The 12,487-nt window shown below is 44.2% G+C and overlaps 2 long non-coding RNA genes across 2 annotated transcripts; both read right to left on the bottom strand.

Annotated features, from left to right (window-relative positions):
• Positions 1 to 315: 315 nt before the first annotated feature.
• Positions 316 to 6,270, bottom strand: LOC143268690 (uncharacterized). The gene is made up of 3 exons (XR_013044788.1): positions 4,731 to 6,270; positions 3,397 to 3,490; positions 316 to 2,877 (listed from the first exon to the last, which is right to left on the bottom strand). It is a non-coding gene; the product is annotated as an uncharacterized LOC143268690 (long non-coding RNA).
• A 4,237-nt stretch (positions 6,271 to 10,507) lies between these two features.
• Positions 10,508 to 11,489, bottom strand: LOC143268689 (uncharacterized). Its single transcript, XR_013044787.1, has 2 exons — positions 11,364 to 11,489; positions 10,508 to 11,035 (listed from the first exon to the last, which is right to left on the bottom strand). It is a non-coding gene; the product is annotated as an uncharacterized LOC143268689 (long non-coding RNA).
• Positions 11,490 to 12,487: the final 998 nt, after the last annotated feature.

The raw sequence follows: 12,487 nt of genomic DNA, 5'->3' as shown, positions 1-12,487 counted from the left end.
CTTCCTTTGCCTACATTTTTACATGGTAATGAGTTTTTATACTTTGCAAAATATATTATACCTTTAGACTAGTATGATATAGATGAAACGTAGGAAAGAGATGTAATATTCACTTTTAAAAAATGGCCTTCAAAGCCGGGCGGTGGTGGCGCACGCCTTTAATCCCAGCACTCGGGAGGCAGAGCCAGGTGGATCTCTGTGAGTTCGAGGCCAGCCTGGACTACCAAGTGAGTCCCAGGAAAGGCGCAAAGCTACACAGAGAAACCCTGTCTCGAAAAACCAAAAAAAAAAAAAAAAAAAAAAAAAAAAAAAAAATGGCCTTCAGGAGAAAAAAAACTAGAGGAGATTTAGAGGAGGAGTTTTATTCTTAATTCCAAACTCTACCAAGCTTAAATCTTCACGGAAGTTGCTACTGACATGCGATTCATTGTGTCATTATCACAGTTCCAGTATCATCATGTTCTTTCTCTGCATAGAACTGTCATGTGCATTGGCTTTAAAATGATGTGAGTTATTCTTAATCTGTACAGAATGGGCTGCGACTGAAAGTAAATAAACATGTTTATAGTTCCCATTAACACGATGTAGTACAGGAAAGCACATAGTAAATCTAAGGATATTGACAAAATACATAGTGAAAGACCCCACAGGATGTAGATTATCTCAACGGCTTGCTTCAGGAACTGACAATAACATCCTAAATTTGCATTTTATTTCCATATCATCTGTTATTGTGACTTTACATTTAGCTGGCAAATTTACTGCTAGAAACACAATGATGAGTCTCCGTTCTGAGAGCTCTCGCCTAGCATGCGCAAAGACCTGGGCTCCACTCCTAGCACCTCCCAAAACTGGGTGTTGTGGTGTTGGCCTGCAATCCTAACAGTTGGAAGGCAAAAGCTGGAGGATCAGAAGTTCCAGATCACCTCAGCTGCATAACGGGGTGTAGGGTAACCTGGGTTGCATAAGCTGTGTCTCAAGCAAAGTGACTTGAGGACTGCAGCTGGGTCCCCTGAATCCATGTAACTGTCGGGGAGGAGTGGAAGCCTATTGCTTGTCATTTCAGTGCTTAGGAAGCAGTCGGGATCCCCAGAGCAAGCTGGCAGGTTAGACTAGCTAAATCTGGGCTCAAGTGGGAGACTTTCTCTTTATGTATAATGTGAAGGTTGACCAAGGAAGTGATATTCACCTCTGGCCTCCACACACGCGCACACACACGCACACATGCACACACATACCCCCACGTGTACACATACAAACGTAAGTAAACAGAGACAGTGAGATGGTTTAGTGCTGCCTGAGTAAGCATTGAGTTTGATCACCCAAACTCATAGTGGAAAGAGTACCAAAAGCCAAATTTGTCCTCTTACATTCATGAGTGCACCCTTACACATGAACCATAACACACAAGAAATAGGAAAAAATGAAAAATACAAACAAATTAATACATGGATAAGTAGATACACACATCTCTTTTAGTCTTCTTTTTAAATTCACGAGGATGGACTTACCTATAATGCACAGGCCCTAGGTACAATCTTTAGCAGTCACCAGCAAGCTCATAAACAATGTCTCCCAGGGATGGAATGGCACTTCCCCATCTATATATAGTTCCATCACTCAGGCAGAGGAAGGAATAGGAGTTCAAAGCCTTGCTCCCAAAAAGTAGCAATAAGGTAAGACTAAAAACTCAGGAGTCGAAAAAAAAAATAACCCTCTGTGATTCCCTCACAGGGAATGGCACTATTAGGAGGTGTTGCTTTGTTGGAGTAGATGTGGCCTTGTTGGAGGAAGTGCGTCACTGTGGGAGTGGGTTTTGAGGTCTGCTGTGTTCAAGCTGCACCCAGTGTCACAGTTCACTTCCTGTTGCCTGAGGATCAAGATGTAGAACTCTCAGCTCCTTCTCCAGCACCAAGTCTACATGCATGCTGCCATGTCCTACCATGATGAAATGCACTAAACCTCTGAAACTGTAAGCAAACCCAGTTATATATTTTCCCTGTAAGAGTTGCCGTGGTCATGGTGTCTCTTCACAGCAATAGAAACCCCAACCAAGACACCCTCTAAAGTCTATCCAATAAATGCAACAAAGACAAGTTCTTTCTTCTTTTTCTCCACAGGGTCTCCCTCTGTAGCCCAGGTTGGTTTCAGATTCAGACACCTCCTGCCTCAGCCTCTCAAGGGCTGAGATTATAGATGTTTGTCACCAACCTGGCAGCCAAAGAGACAAATTTCAAACCAAGTATGAAGTCTGTTGAAATGACTTACCTCTAAAGCTGATGTTTCCAGACAATTGTGTTTTATTGTCCACATTCTTTACGCATTAAAAACTTTAAAAAGCAAACAAACCAACAAACACACAGGAAGCTGGACAGATGGCTCGGAGGGTAAGAGCATGTATTCCTCTTACACAGAACTAAGTGCCGTTCCCAGCAACCATCCAGGCAGCTCACAGCCACCTGTAACTCCAGCTGCAAAAAAAATCTGATCCTTCCGGCCTCTGAGAAAACCTGCAGTGTATGGCATATCCTCCAACACACACACACACACACACACACACACACACACACACACACACGATTAAAAAATAAAAACTTGTTTGACATTTGCATATTTGGCATGCACATATCAAAATGTGTCTGAGGTCAGAGCACAGTTTGCAGGAGACAGTTCTCCTCTCCTTGCACCATGGAGGATGTGGTAACTAAAGTGATCGTCAGGCTTGAAGGCAAGCCCCTTGCCCCACTGAGGCCAGTGCTGACCCCATTGCTCCAATTCTCAATGCCATTGTAGAACTTTGTCTTCTTCTAACTTTCCTAGTGTAGATGAAATGTCAACACTCTTCCAGGGGTGCAGACAAGAGGTGGGAACAGACATCTGTAAATAAGGAGTGGAATAACTGATAAGTACCCGGGGAGGTGTTCATAGGTGGCTGAGAGAAAATAAAGAGATGGGAATCTGTTTGGTTTTGTTTTGTTTTTTTTTTTGTTTTTCTCCTATGGACCATTTCACAACAGAAGAGTACAAGTTTAAGTTATGATTGGCAGCACAGGAGGTGAGTGACCTTGCTTCTCCAGCTCTCCAATCTGAGCAGTTCCTGCTTCAGCTCCGGAAGTGTGCCGCAGCTTCTTGCTCTCAGGCTGGCCATGTCCCTGCATGCACTGACCACATAAAGGACAAACCCTGACGAGGCCATTTGAACTTCCCTTCACTTGTTCCCAATTCGACTGGGGAGAAAACTCAAAGTTTGCTTATTAGATTAGACTTCATTTATGCTTAACTGTTTGGATGAAGCAAGCTAGTAAACCTGTCAGAGAAGAATTTGCATTTCTCAAGAGTGAATGTTGATTCCAGCCAACTTCTCATCAAGGGAAATGAATGAGACTGTGGACTCACATTTAAACTCTGCATCTCTGTTCCTAGGATTTCAGGCTTCACTTCATGTGCTTGTTGACACACGAGAGTCTTCCTTTTTGGATGTCCAAGTAGACTGAAAAACAAATTGCAAAACCTCACCGACACTAAGAAATATTGCATCACCCCACCCGGCCTCAACACTTCCCTCCCGCTGTTGGCCCGGAAGATTTCCTCACATCTGAGCACATCACCAGCGTGAACTGACGTTAACACTGGAGGCCTTTAAAAAGCACTGCCTCCCCACAAGCTACAGGATGGAGCTGAACCTCAGTGTGCTCATCTCACTCCACCCTAAACAGAATGCAGAGGGAGAACTGACCACTTCTGCTGTCATTAAAACAATATGAAGATAGCATGTCTTTGATTGTGCACATCTTTCTAGAATGTCAGTGAGCAGTGGAAAAAGTACTGTTTAAAGATTACTGCAAAAAAGCAGGGTGGTGGCAGTGCACGCCTTAAATCACAGCATTGGGAGGCAGATGCAGATGGATCACTGAGTTTGAGGCCAGCCTGGTCTACAGAGTCCGGACAGGCAAGGCTACACAGAGAAGCTCTGTCTGGAAAAACAAAACAAAACAAAACAAATAATCAAACAAAAAGCACAATGCTGTCACCCCCAGCAGCTTTTACAAGAAAAGTGAGTTTAAAGCTGTTCTCATTGGTGGAAGCATCACCAGGCAGAAGGGGAGGCCAAAGCGCCCCCAAACAGATTATTTGTGTGGTAATAATGGATGTGGCCCCAAAGAAAAAGCTAGTTCCCACCAGGTTTTGATGTTTTACCACCCTCACCAATAATGATCAGTATCTGTTAAGCTAGCTATTATTATAAACATTTCTAGCTTTAATTATTCTGTTTCTACTTCTAGTACAGTGATCTTTGGTACATTGAAGGCAATCAGTCAATAACTGTTTATTGAATGAATGGCAATAAAGAGATAAGAATTGCTACTTAAGGAAAAACAATTTGGCTTTTGTTTTGCTGTGCAAAAATATTCCTTGATAACTAGCTGGATTTGATTTATTTTCTTTTAGACCTTGCTTTCCCAAAACATTGCTTTTCCCCTCTCTCCTTTGCTTAGAGCTAGTAGGGTGAGCCCCTCAGTTTCAGACTGATTTTGACTTGTTTTGTTTTATGAGACAAGGTCTGGTGTAGTCCAGGCCAGCGTTGAACCTGAGGTATAGATGAGGATGACCTTGAACTCCTGATCCTCCTGACACCTCTCAGGTTCTGTAAGTACAGACATATGCTACCTATCCACAGATATCTATCTGATGCCCAGATCAAAAGAAGCTCAGGACCTTTGTGTACATACCATGGTATTTACATGTAGTGTATGCACATATGTTCCTGGTTAACTGTAAGGGCTGATACTGTGAAACAGTTATTACAGCATATTGTTTGGAGCATAATAATGAGGGTGAATGTCTGCACATATTCAGTACAGATACATTTCTTGATGTCTTGGTTTGGTTTAGTTTGGAAGCAGAGTGTGTGGTGCAGAGGGTGGACCAATTGTGCCTTCCAGCCAGGGTGATCTTTCCAGAACTCTTGTTGACAGCAAGAGCTTCATAGCTCTTTATTGTTGAAGGGCAGGAAGACTGGCGGTCTTTGTTTCTCACTGGGTGACTGAGATGTGTGGTCCTGAAGCTGGCCTTTATCTCCAGTTCGCTTCTGTTTATCCATCTGGAAAGAAGAAAAACAATACTCACTGGTCTGGTATGGAAGTGATTGCCAAGGACCTTGTGATCCACACAGGGAAGGTGACACCAGTTGCTACATCTTACAGATGTTTTCCTGTGACTAATAGGTACTCAGTATGTTTGGAGATGCTGAGCAAGAAAAGAAAAGCAGAAATAGATTTATAGATTTTAGTAAGATGTACATGTTTCTTCAATATGTTAGCAAACATTCTTTAGCCTGAAGTTTCAGACCATAGGTTTATTTACTCCAGTGTTTCTTAACCAGGGTGTGTCACACTCCTCTGTGGAATCTACACTTGCCCTGGCTTCTTCTTATTTACCATGGTACAGAAGCAGCCATTGTGCCCAAGTTTTTTTCTTTTTCTTTCTCTTTTTTAAGTGAAGAAAAGGGGGGAGGGGCAAGGTAAGTGGAAAGAGGAACAAGAGAAAGAGGAAGAAGAGGAAGGGAGTGGGGGGTGGAGAAGAGGAGGGAGAAGGGAGGGGAGTGGGGGGTATTGAGGGCCAGCTGGTAAGCACAGCATCAGAAATGAAGTCTTTATGTTCTAGCATCTTCTGACGTGTTTTTGTTTCCAAATGATATTTTATCTTTAAATTATTAAAGATATATCTCAAGGTCACTTTCTCTGCAGAACATTGCAGTAGGCACTAGCCGGTGCCATTTCACGGTCTCGAATGATTCCCTGTTCCATTTCTTATCTAATCTACAAAGCACCTTCGGATTAGTCTGGTTCCAAATAAATTCAAACCCTTGTAAATTTTCAAAGAACTGTTAGGGTTAGGCTGTATTGTATTAGAGCATGTATCCTTTGGTACAGTTCTGTGTTAAAACAAACAAACAAAAACAAACAAACAAAACTTTGTCTTCCTGCCTGCCATTTTCCTGGATGTGAACTCCTGGAGACAGAAGCCAAGAAGCCCGTTTCTGCATCAACACCAACAAATGAAAGTCTCTTTGTCATCTATGTGCTGGACTGGTGGTTGCTAAACTCTAGATTGCTCTTGTCTCTGTTCTTATTCACTTCCAGAGGACTAGGCTGGAAGCAAGGGTTTGTGTTCTGCTTTATTTCGTTGGGCAGGGTCTCCAGCCATAGCCCAGGCTATCCTGGAACTCAGTTCAGAGGTGAAACTGGCCTTGAACTTATCCAGGATCCCTATGTCTCAGCCCCATAAACACTAGGCTTACAGGCATAAGGCACTGTTTCTAATGGAATTCTGTTTTTCTTTTTCTTTCTTTCTTCCTTTCTTCCTTCCTTCCCTTTTTTTTTTTTTTTTTTTTGTTTGTTTGTTTGTTTTTTTGAGACAGGGTTTCTCTGTGTGGCTTTGCACCTTTCCTGGAACTCAATCTGTAGACCGGGCTGGCCTCAAACTCACAGAATCTGCCTGGCTCTGCTTCCCAAGTGCTGGGATTAAAGGCGTGCGCCACCACCTCCCGGCTGGAATTCTGCTTTTCTAACAAGAAGAAACTTGGGCAGTGGGTTTTGGAGAAAAAACCTTCATGATTTCCACTTCAAAATCTGCTCCTTCAGCAGGAGGGGGCCACTAAAAGTTGAAAGGAATGAAAGGAACTTTCTGCCTGACAGCCAGTGTCACGGGCTCTCTCAGTATAGTTTCTCCTCGCGGCCTTGTCAGCTCCCGCGAGCACACAGGAGACAGTGAACCTTGAGATGAGAGGATGGCTAGGTTCACTTGTGATCTTGGTCAACCAAACATTCTCCCACCCCCTCATATAGCTCAGTTACAGAATCTGTATCCTGCAGAGTACATTGCAGTTGGCCTTCCCAAATTTCAGCCTGTTCCTTGTCCCTGCGTAGCTGGCAGTGTGGTTCCAGAATTGTCCAGCCTCTGAAGTAAACTCTAAATCATCCGGATTATTGGTGACAATGCTAATCCTCGAGGCTCAGAACGCCCCGCCCACTCCATGACTCCTCTTGTGGACTTAAGCAACTGACCAAAGTGAGGCTAAGGAAAAGGAGATTTTTTTCCACTGTTTGCAGAGGGGTGGCTACTGCATTGACTATATTGACAAGGAAGCAGTGCCCTGCTGGCAGCCACACTACAGAGGGGTTAGCATTACGAAGACTCCAACCCTGAGTTTCAAGACAGTGAAGAATCCTGGGAACCTTGGGACACTGTGGTGTCACTGGTCTGCCATTTCTCCAGACTCCCAGCTACATGGGACAATTAATGGCCTACTGTAGCTGAGCATGGCAGCTCACACCTTTAATCCAAGGACTTGGGAGGTTGATGCCAGAGGATGTCCATGAGTTCAAGGCCAGTTACATAGCAAAGCCAGGTCTCAAAAAGACAAGCAAACAAAACAAAACAAAACAAAACAAAACAAAACAAAACAAAACAAAACAAAACAAAACAAAACAAAAGAGGCCCAGGTAGTAAAGCAAGTGTGGGACAAGCATGAGGACCTCAGGCTGAGTTTCAACCCCCACAGGAAGGGCTACACTTTTGCCCAGAGCCAGGCGGCTACACATTTCCCCAGGGACAGGGGCATCCTGGGGGACTGCCTAGCATGACCATGGAGCCCCAGGTCCTAGCCAGAACACACACACACACACACACACACACACACACACACACACACACACACACACTCATACAGGGTTTTGAATCTAATTCAAATGTCAACTAATATCAGAAAAGTTACTAGGCCCACACAACAAACATTCGATTAGTGATTAGATCACAGTCTCCTCAGACATTATCCCTTCTTTACCAAGAACACAAACGACCTTGAGTGCCAGTTAGTGTCTGACTGAATGTGTCTTTGAAAGTACCCTTCCCCCACGCAGGTGAGAAACCACAGGAGGCGAGTAGCACTGTTAAGGAGGGGGACTTGGCTGTCACAGTCTTGGGATCTATGGAATCATGGAGAACAGAGTAGGATAACCTTTAGGAAGGACAGTGACAAGCATTCAGCAGGTGTTGACATCTCTAGTCGATAGCTGAAGAAACAGATCTCAGATGAGGGGACTTCCCCAAGCCTCACAGCAGAGCTGGGCTTCACCCAACCGTGATGCTCGTTCCTTGATATGAATGTCTCTTCTTTCAGCTGTCCAGCAGAACATCCTTTCCTTCAGGGCATTGCTACACTCTGCATCCTTCAGGGCACTGCCACCTCTGCATCCTTCAGGGCACTGCTACACTCTGCATCCTTCAGGGCACTGCCACCTCTGCATCCTTCAGGGCACTGCCACCTCTGCATCCTTCAGGGAACTGCCACCACTGCATCCTTCAGGGAACTGCCACCACTGCATCCTTCAGGGAACTGCCACCACTGCATCCTCCAGGGCACTGCCACCACTGCATCCTCCAGGGCACTGCCACCTCTGCATCCTTCAGGGAACTGCCACCACTACATCCTTCAGGGAACTGCCACCACTGCATCCTTCAGGGAACTGCCACCACTGCATCCTCCAGGGCACTGCCACCACTGCATCCTCCAGGGCACTGCCACCTCTGCATCCTTCAGGGAACTGCCACCACTACATCCTTCAGGGAACTGCCACCACTGCATCCTTCAGGGAACTGCCACCACTGCATCCTCCAGGGCACTGCCACCACTGCATCCTTCAGGGCACTGCCACACTCTGCATCTTTCAGAGAACTGACACCTCTGCACTAAACATGTGATTCTCTTCAGATTGCCAAAAAATATTTTTTCCTTTTTTATTCTCTAGGTCAATACAGAAATAATTGTTTCTTTAACAATTATAATCATTGTTTTACCCCAAACATTGGAATTTTCAAAATGTTAAGGAAAATAGAGAGTAGTGCTTAGTAGCTCATGCCTGTAATCCTAACGTTCAGGAAAATGACACAGGAGGATTGCTGTGAGTTTGAGGCCAGCCTGTGTTATGTAGGGACTAGCCTGGACTTGAGGGTGTAACCCTGACTCAAAAGGAAAAGTACGCAAAACAGGTGCTGGTCGTCTTCAATGAACAGTTACAGGACAGTGTTTTTGTTAGGGTCTGGGGTACACCGACCATCACTTCAGAGAAGAGCACATGAAGAGCATCCAGGGGTGTAAAGAATGTGTTTCTCTGTTTATGTGTTTCTGTGTGTCTGGGTGTTTCTGCATGTGTATCTATCTCTGTGTGTCTGTGTGTTTCTGTGTATGTTTCTCTATGTGTGTATCTCTGTGTATGTATGTACATGTGTGTTTCTACATGTCTGTATGTGTATGTGTGTTTCTCTCTATGTCTGTATCTCTGTGTATGTGTGTGTGTGTATCTGTGTGTGTGTGCATGCGTGTGTGTGTGTGCAAACGTGTTGGTGGTGATTTCTCTCATTATCTTATTTCTGGCACTCACTCACTATTCAGGAAGACCAGATTGAAAATTTGGAATCTGTGCCGGCATGGATTGAAACTGGCCTCCAGTCACTAAGGAAAAATCAAAACAAAACACACAAGAATTTAGAGAGGACATTTTTCCTGCCAAAGAGCAATTTTTCCTTGATGTTATTTCTTATCCGAGCCAATATTCCAATGGAAAAAATAGGCTGGTCAAGAGTTCACTATAATTCTCTGTGACATTCAACAAAAAGCAACAAAATGAAACATTAGGAGGGATGTAGTTCAGTAGGTGGAGTGTGTGTCTGGCAGGGAGGAAGCCCTGGGTCCCATCCTGGGTACCACATTAAACCAGGTGCACTGCCACAGACATGTGATCTCAGTGGCTAGCTCCAGCTATGCCGTGAGTTTGAGGCCAGCCTGGACTACATGAGGCCTTGTCAAAAAGGTTAATGACAGAAAATTGTGTTCTTTCTGGATGATATGTGTGTGACTACTTCATAAGAAATGTTTAAAACAAAAATATAGAAAACAGAATAATCTAACAGTTTTTTTTTGTTATCTGGAGAGTTAATTCTGAGGTTTATTAATAAAATAACTATTAGCATTTCCTATAGGTCAGGTGTCACAAACTAGATACAGGTACTTAGGATGATTGATGAAAACAAAAACTAACAAAATTCCACATGCAGATGAAGCTTTCAATATCATCAGGCTTCTAAGATTATGGCAAACCCATTTATCCTCTTGTGTGGTTGCCACGAATCCTTAATAAACAGTGTTTAGAACGTCTCGATTTTGAAAGCACAATGTGGTCTGTGTTCTCTGTTGCGTCAGATGGCAGGTGAGGAGAGCCAGAGTGTACTGGGTGTTAAACTGGCCTGAGAAGAGAGGGGTAGGTTCTCTCCTTCATGTCAGGTGTGTGAACAGTGACCTTGGGACAAAAGAAAGACTGAGCTGATGGAGGTCATATATACTTTTGAGGATGTTGAATATTATAATTTCATGCTTGGAAAAATATTGCTCACACATATTTAATTGTTAAGCACTTTGTATTTGACTTAGTATCTTTTAGACAGGACATTTCAGCTTATGGTCATTTTAATGATTTTTATGGTTTTTCCACAGAAAGGTCTGAGTTTACACAGGATGAGACAGTGTGGTCAGAGAAGTCCATCATTAAACAGAAGGTTATCAGTCATACCCTGAGGAAATGGCTGGCCTTATCAGGTACAGCCCAAGTCACAGGAGAAGATGGGGAATGGGCAATGATAATCAGAGTAGACACAGAAGACGCGGCCCCTCGCACATGACAGGGTGCCAAGTACCACCTGGATGTGTTTTACCGAAACCTCACAGCTACTGGCTGACATGGGCCAATTACTCACTGCATCAGGACCCCCAGTCATTCTTTTACTCGTCAGTGGGCCCACGAGTGATGGTTCTCTGCCATTAGGGATTCGGATGCATCCTGAGGAGCGGAGCCTTTTCACCTTCAGAAGCGATCCTCAGGACTTGCAGTATTGACCTACACGCAGAACTGCCTTTCTGGAACTTTACTGCTTGAAAGACCAAGTACACGCTGAGGCACGGTGGAATCTCCAGACCCACCTAAGATTAAAAATAATAATAATAATAATAATAATAATAATAATAATAATAATAAGCAAAACAAAAGAAAAACTTCAGTCTATTTGAAGATGACATTGTGGAATCCGACCTCTGTGCGTTGTGCGGTCCTTTTCACAAGGCAACTTTGGAGCACTTGCTCAAAGTTTAGGAACAAATGAGAACAAATCCAGGGTTGCTTCACTGATTAAAGGGTTCCCGAGGAGCCTCATGAGATAGTGCCGCCCTGCAGACCGCCCAAGCTGCCGGCAGGGAAAACTGAGCCAGTATGCAATCAGCTCTCGGGAGAGTGGTCACCCAGAACACATACCTTGCAAAAAGTTAGGGATATTCAGGTTGAGTAATGGTTCAGACGGTTTGCAAATAACACACGCTCCTTTTTATGTTGCTAAAGACTTCTTGCTAGGAAACGAAACACTTGTAATTTAATATGCAATGTTCTCAAGAGTCCCAGGCCAAACCACCTCAAGCTGTGAACGCCTTGGCTCTGGAGAGCTAGGCAAGGGTCAGGGCAGGGCAGGCTCTGGCCTGGTGCCTCCAGAATAAACCAAACAGCCACAGGAAGTGGTTTCTGTGATTCAGTAGGTGGCACACTTCCTTTTGAGTCAGAACTGAATCACAGCTGTGAGAGGCGAAAGGACCTTTTTCTTTATCCCATCCTTTTTTTCCCTATTCCCAACGGTGAAGTTATCATACTCTGTCAAACGCTGTGTCACGTTTACTTTAGCATATTGAAATGAAAAAGGTGTTGGGGGGGCAACCATTTGGAAACAAGAAGAGGGTGGGGAACGCAGCAGACTGAACTGAATCCTGAGGTTGTCTTGTCGTAGGGCCGCCTTCTCAGAGATGTGAAGGGAAGCTACCGTGAGGTGTCACTGGGGTCATAGGGCCCTGGTTCTCCCAGCTCCAATCTGACCCACTTCCAGGGGGAGCGTTAGATCACGCTTACATAAGCCATGTTACTTAAAATGGCCCTGCTCGGCTCTCCACTCAAAGAACCTGGCTTAGTCCCTTGTCTGCGGGACAGCCATCCCAGGTGCTGTCCCAAGCGTGGCCTTCAGTCAGTTCCGGCTGAAGCGATCCTGTTCTGAATGTACTGAATGCTGTTGGCAATGTTGGAAATTGTTTTGAGGCCCAAGGAAAAAAACCCCACAGATATCAACAAGTCATAAAAACAGGCACAGTTCTCCATATCTTTTCCCTCTAGTGTATGTCTTATTGTTTAACACCAGAAGTTCTGGGAATGTACATATATTTATCTATGTTTGCATGTGATGACCTTTACTTCAGTGTTTCTCTGTTGCTTCTTTCCAAGCCAGCTTACTTACATTGGTAGCATGTTCTTGAACATGACTTCACAGGCCCAGGCTAAATGTCCTACGCTTGTCTTACTCCTAGAAAACTGATAATCAAGCTGGAATCAGAAATCTTATT

This window comes from Peromyscus maniculatus, chromosome 15 (genome assembly GCF_049852395.1).
Source record: "Peromyscus maniculatus bairdii isolate BWxNUB_F1_BW_parent chromosome 15, HU_Pman_BW_mat_3.1, whole genome shotgun sequence".
NCBI lineage: Eukaryota > Metazoa > Chordata > Mammalia > Rodentia > Cricetidae > Peromyscus > Peromyscus maniculatus.
The sequence above is the reverse complement of the archived record's forward strand: the minus strand, read 5'-3'. Positions and strand labels throughout refer to the sequence as shown.